Source organism: Octopus bimaculoides, chromosome 9 (genome assembly GCF_046866305.1).
Source record: "Octopus bimaculoides isolate indiv1 chromosome 9, ASM4686630v1, whole genome shotgun sequence".
Lineage (NCBI taxonomy): Eukaryota > Metazoa > Mollusca > Cephalopoda > Octopoda > Octopodidae > Octopus > Octopus bimaculoides.
In genome coordinates, this window is record NC_142936.1 from 15,869,527 (window position 1) to 15,876,792 (window position 7,266).

At 35.5% G+C, this 7,266-nt stretch overlaps 1 long non-coding RNA gene across 1 annotated transcript; it reads right to left on the minus strand.

The window, feature by feature from the left end:
- Positions 1 to 507: 507 nt before the first annotated feature.
- On the minus strand, positions 508 to 7,015 carry LOC149133988 (uncharacterized). Its single transcript, XR_016243055.1, has 3 exons — positions 6,718 to 7,015; positions 1,556 to 4,728; positions 508 to 769 (listed from the first exon to the last, which is right to left on the minus strand). It is a non-coding gene; the product is annotated as an uncharacterized LOC149133988 (long non-coding RNA).
- Positions 7,016 to 7,266: the final 251 nt, after the last annotated feature.

The following is a 7,266-nucleotide window of genomic DNA, read 5'->3' on the forward strand; positions in this document are numbered from 1 at the left end:
TTAAAAAAAAAAAACTTTCACTATCAACTTATGACAATGAAGTATATCTGAAACCACAATGTATACTTGAATATGAATTATAATAGATGATTTATTAAACACAAAGCTGACAATAACTTTGAAATTATTTTATTACGTGAATTCACTGAAAGTTCCGAGAGCGCCTCCGAATACAACAGACACTTGAAGAGGACCAGTGGGTGGGTACAACAGAAAACTTTGTGACAATAAGCAAAGTGATGACACTTGCTCGAATTTATCAGTATATATTATGATTATTTTTCATCTCGAGTGGCTGTATGGTAAGTAGCTTTCCTACAAACCACATGGTTCCGGGTTCAGTCCCACTGCGTGGCACCTTGGGCAAGTGTCTTCCACTATAGCCTCGGGCCGACCAAAGCCTTATGAGTGGATTTGGTAGACGGAAACTGAAAGAAGACCGTCGTATATATATATATATATATATATATATATATATATATATATATATATATGTGTGTGTTTGTGTGTGTGTGTGTGTGTGTGTGTGTTTGTGTGTGTGTGTGTGTGTGTGTGTGTGTGTGTGTGTGTGTGTGTGTGTGTGTGTGTGTGTTTGTGTCTGTCCCCCCACCATCGCTTGACAACCGATGGTGGTGTGTTTACGTCCCCGTAACTTAGCGGTTCGGCAAAAAGAGACCGATAGAATAAGTACTAAGCTTACAAAGAATAAGTCCTGGGGGTCGATCTGCTCGACTAAAGGCGGTGCTCCAACATGGCCGCAGTCAAATGACTGAAAAAAAGTAAAAGAGTAAAAAAAAAAAGATTAAAAGAGATATATATATATTATCACTTAGCCGCAGCTTAATCCTGATCCACCTCATCTATGATAAAATTGTGTTCATTTCGTCTTTGAGGGGAACCGATGGACTATATTATTTAAACTGTCCTTCCACATCTTTAGATTTGAGAGAGATTTGATTACTATTTCTTGCATACTGAGCGAATGCATATAGCAAACGCGAGAAACACTGTACCTGCGTTCACATCTGAGAACACCTAGTGACAAAGTCTTTAAAATATATATATATAAAAAGAACAGTTTAATTTATAAGCAGGAAGCAGTTATTTAATATGCGTTGTGTACCTATGAATATGTAAAATTAGAGTGTCATTTTTCACTACACATATGCATTTGTAAGTTTCCCAAAGCGCTAAAAGGGTCTCCACCTCTGCTTGGATTGTTGATGTTACACAGAATAATATGTTTAATTAGTGTACTGCAGAAAGCGTGTTTATAAGTGACAAATAATTCCTATAATGATAGCATGTTGAAAACGGGAAACTAAATATTATTGGCAATGAACTTACGGTTTAAATTGACACTTGTGCTAGATACAATGTTTATTTAAGCCCACTTTGAATGAATGACTGCAGTGCAGAGTTATGTAATAATAAATAGTATAAATGGAAAACCAATAGAGGCATTAATGGAAAATTGTTCTCGCATGCACGTTTCAGAACATTACATGGAATGTAGAATTTTAAATGTTAAACAATCACTGAAATGTAAACTTACTTGGTAGAGTTGATAGCATAATTTCGGGATGGTAAAGAAGGTAAATATTTACAGCTGACCTCTAAGGAAAATACTCTGTAAATATAGTGATGTAGTCGGAGATTAAATCGCCTGTTTTCTAGTAGAAAGGAAAGAGCGATAAATCCCCGTCAGTCTGTTATTCATTCGAAGAAACCATTATTCACCCACCCCTGTTTGTGAACAGATACATAATGAATTGGACAATTTCCAAAGATTTGGTAGAGTCACTCTAGTTGCGCAAATCCCGTTGACTGAATAAACACTAAGTTATATATATGCAAAGAAATATTGCCACTGTAATTTTGTGTTCGATCCCAGCCGTGAAACGTTTGGAATGTGTCGTTTATCATAACCTCAGTCTGACCAAAGTTTTGCGACTGAAATGTATTAGACAGACACTGAAAGTATTTACACATAGTTCTACTACTTAAACGAAGGTATTATTAAAAGCCCAAGTAAGGCTGTGAACTGGCAGAACCGTTAGCGCGCTGGACAAAATGCTTAGCGGTATTTCGCCCGTTGCTACGTTCTGAATTCAAATTCCGCTGAGGTCGACTTTGCCTTTCACCCTTTCGGGGAGTCAAGTCACTATACTGAAGAAACATTCAATCATTTTCATCTCGGTGACCCTTCGTTATAACCTGAAAATGCAATTTTCTGCTATGGTAACTCCTCGAAAATTTTCATGGTTTAATATTAATATCACGGAAGGCGGGAAGCTAGCAGAATTGTTAGCACACCGGGCCAAATGCTTAGCGATATTTCGTCTGTCTTTACGTTCTGAGTTCAAATTCCGCCGAGGTCGACTTTGCCTTTCAACCTTTCAGGGTCGATAAATTAAGTACCAGTTGTGTACTGGCGTCGATCTAATCGACTGGCCCCTCCCCCAAAATTGCAGGCCTTGTGCCTACAATAGAAATGATTATTAAAAGCCGAGGTTAATTATGTGGGTCACACACTGAATGGTGAAGATTTCAAGTCTTTAAAAAACAGAATCAGAGCTGTTGAAAATATGAGACACTACAAATTAAAAATGAAATTTAGGCATCCTTACTTATATACCAAAATTTATCCATAGTGAATCAAAAGCATTAGTTAAGTCAATGTAGAAAAGGAACAGGAGTGTAACATGGGGGGGGGGGGGGAGAAGTATGTTTTCGAAATTAAGCTATACTTGCATCAACCGCAGTACTTAAATACATTGTTAACACATATAAGGCTTTATATTCTTAAGAAAGATTTGAGTGCTTCGCATGTTTAGGAAGTTGTGCTGCTGAGCCAGCTAGAACAGCTAGGCCATTTGAACAGCTTTAAGTCCGGATCAAAAGAGAAATATAATTAAAAGTATTTGGCAGTGAATGCTTCCAAAAACTGATATATGATGGAGTATCTAAACGATTACTCAGCATAGAACTGGTGTCCAAATCTCCCTCAGCTCACAGCCAAGTTGAAGAATACATGGGAAAAGGTAGTCACTATTATGTCTCTTGGGCTGTTTAACAGTACAACCTGGCATTTTGAAATGCCTTTAGAAGCATCAGTTACAAGCATTCAGGCCAGGTAAATTGTTATGGATACTGCTGCCTTCTCTCATGAATGTAAAATAAAGAAAATCTCCTTTATTATCATTAACTGGATTAACCATTAAGCAAAATAAGCATGTGCTTAGAGTATCAAAGGAAGGAGGGGGCATCGAAGAAATGGTAAATGCTAAAGTAGTATTTGAAGTGGTTTATATGATCGGAAATTTAATTTCGAAGTGTTCATGATCCCATAGTGGGGATCTAATCAAAGGCAATGCAATAATAATAAAAAAAACAAAAAATTAGGAGAAAACTTTTTAAACATAAATAAGCAGGAAATATACAAAAGTAAACCTTATTTTCCATCTTACTGTTAGTTTTGCTTCATTCTGAAAAAAATATTGTTTTATGCTTTTTTGTTGTTTTATTTTGAGTTGCATACATATGGAGGGTACCAAAATCTTTTAAGTGCTTAGCCCATCTATGGGCCTAAATCCAGCCTTGTTTGTCATAGACTAATTAATAGTTTCAAATTTTGGCATAAGTCCAGTAACTTTAGTGGGGAGGTGTTTAATCGATTCCGTCGGCCCCAGCGCTCGACTGGTAAGAGCATTTTATCGACCTCGAAAGGATGAAAGGCAAAGTCGACCTCGGCAGAATTTTAACGCAGAACGTAAAGACGGATGAAATGCTGCTAAGCATTTTGTCTGGCGTCTTAACGATTCTGCCAGATCACTAATTTGGGCTCTAATTCTTTATACTCTAGGAACAAGGGCTGAAATTTCGGGCAGGGAACTAGTCAATTACATCGAGCCCTGTACTCAACTAGTACCTATTTTATCAACTAGTACCCCAGAAGGATGGATGTGCAAAATCGAACTCGACGGAATTTGAATTCAAGATGTAAAGACGGACAAAATGTTTCGAAGCATTTCATCCGGCATACTAACGATTCTGCCAGCTCACCCAAAACAATGATTTTTACGTTATTTAGGGCACATTTTAAGTCGGTGAGCTAGCAGAATCGTTAGTACGCCGGACAAAATGCTTCTGGGCTCCAAATAATAACGACAATATCATGTGCTTCTGTTGATCCCGATGAAGAAGTTTGGGGAACATTATATGGAAGCTGATTTACATGTGAAAATGAAGATTCAGATATACGAAGCTTATGTTCCATCTCTAAACTGAATTCACATTAACGAACGTGAAAAAGACAGGATATAGAGCTGGCAGGCAGTCCTGTGAATTCTAATTCTTGCAAAACCTATAGATGATAGCATTATCACAATCGTAGGAGAAGCACTACACTGTGTCACGATCTTTTGTCCCTGTGTAGCAGCTGTTGCTCCCGGTTTGCTTACTCCTACAAAGTATGAAAAATGGCTAACATTTCCTTAAAACTTTGCTTTTGTCACTTTTATTGAAATCTCAAAGAATCCTTCTCAACACTTGGGTATTATGCTTCCCCAACAACTCGTGTTTATGATCAAAGATGCACATCATGTCAGCCACTAAGGGATATGCCCCAGTAGTTAAAGTCAAGCAACTGAAAAGCAAATCTGTGGTATTGAGCAGAATATTTGCTATAACGTTATTTTTGCTTCAACAACTCAGCGCTGAATCTGCCTGAAATGTAATGGAAAATAGGTCAGTTTCAAAACATTGATGTTCAGATCACAAAAGCAAGGTTTGAAGAGAATAGTAGTCATTTCCTTTGATTTCTAGATAGAAGCAAATAGGAACTAACACTTACTAGCCAAAGACAAAAATAAAAATAAACGTTTTGTTACACAATGTTATCATTCATCAAATATGACGTTGTAGCAGATGCTAATTGGTGTGAACGTGATGGGAGAAAGAAAGTGAAGAAACCGAAGCAACTATCTTCTGCAGAATGTCATGATTATTTCATATAAAACTCACGTAAGAACGTGCCAATGATGCTATGTCAGTCATACGTGCTACTTAACAGGTGAATCAGGTAAATTAATTTTTAGCAGTAAGCGATTCATTAGGTAGGTTTATTTTATACACGTCGCTGCGAGAAGAATAGTTTATTTTACACACGTTGTTGCCCCAAGAACATTTTCTTTTGCACACAATCGTTTCCGAAGACAATATACTAGATTATTTAGCTCGTCTTCGTATGTAAGACGCGTTTTCGTTGAATTATAACATCACACAAAGCGATTTTTTTCTTTTTAAAAATTTTAATTTTATTAGGATTATGTACACACACACACACACGTACATGTATATCTGTTCACTTATACTGATACACACATATACGTGAATACACAGCTACATATATGCACAAAAGTACACGTGTATACAAATGTATACGTACAAAAACACGTATACATACACACAGAAAGATATACAAGTGTGCGAGTATATATATATATATATATATATGTGTGTGTGTGTTTCCGAAGAAACGTAAAACAACCACGCTTTCTTTCCTTCTCTGAGCGTGTTATTAATACTTTGCATATACCACGTTCGTTCTCGCATTGCTTTTTTTCTTGTCTTTTTTCTTCGTCTATGTGATATATATATATATATATATATATATATATATATATATATATATATATATATATATATTGAAGTTACAAAAAAAAAAAAATACAAAAGACGAAGACGTGTGTGTAAACAACAAACAGATGTATTAGTTTAACGCTCCGGAAGTGAGAAACTCTTCTGCATTTCACGCCTATTCTCTTCAACAGAAAGAAAAACAGAAATAAGCAGAGAGAAAATTTTTTAAAAACAGTTTAGTGGCTAGCGATCAATCACACACACACAATATATATATATATATATATATATATATATATATATATATATGGTAATCTTCAAGTTTAGGGGGATAAAAAAAAATATTCAAGGGAAATAACTGAACGACTTACCAGTATTATCCGTTTTCTTCTAGCTGTTTATAAATAAATCACACCCTAATCCTAACCCTAACGTCAATCAAATCACGTGTGTGATTTACTTATAAACAGAGATGTACGGAGAATATTGGTAAGATGTTCAGTTACTTCCCTTGAATATTTTTATTTATTTTTTCCCCCTAAACTTGAAGATTACCTATATATATATATATATATTAGTTGAAATTTACAGAAAAAGAAAAGACGAAGACAGGTTTATAAACAACAAATAAGTGTATTAGTTTAACGCTCGAGAAGGTGAGAATGTCTTTTACGTTTCGAGTCTACGCTCTTCAACAGAAAGGAACACAAAGAAATAAACAGAGAGAGAATAAAAAAGCTTTTGGAGCTAGCGGTCAATCATGGCGGCTCATATCCACTACATATGTAGAAAATTATGTCTGTGGGTGTGTTTGTGGAGTTGTTAGATAACAACTAAAACTGTAGAAACTCAAATTAATCCCTCAAGAACTGTAGAAACTTCATCTCTACCTAGAACTGTAGAAACTCAACTTAATCTCTCAAGGCATTTTTCTCTGATGCTTAACGGATGATGCCAATTCACCGCTTTTCCACAGCCTTAACATATCACCACCAAATACGCAGGCATCAATGACGGTTCTATATGAGGTACCATTTTCGAGTCACATATAATAAAAAAGGAGTTGAAACTTACCTGTAGGCAATATCAATAGAGGAACTAGCTTAAAAGAAGGTTGGAGACATTCAATTAAAATCGGACGACTTGACTTCGAGCATCTTAATATTGAGTTAGAGGGTGATATTTAAAATATATGCAAATGAGTTGCATAGCTATATACTTCTGTAACCATGTGTGTTCATGCTGTTCCGCTTTATCATTTCGGCTTCCTTTCTTTTTCTCTTTTTACACACATACAGAATACATCTATGTATGCAAATGTATATAAGTGTGACGGCCTTTTTGCACATTCATGTATTTATGTGTACGTACAATGTATGCATACATATGTGTGTATATATATATATATATATATATATATATATATATATATATATATATATATATATATATACGCAGGAGTGCGTGTACACACACACATATATATTGGCGTTTGCTTAAGCATATATATAAGGTAATAACTTGTAATAGTTTCTAGCTATCAATTCTTTTGTAACAATTGAATATTACATTGTCGGTATTGCTTTATTGAATCGCGCTCTGTTACACTCTTCCATCGAAGCG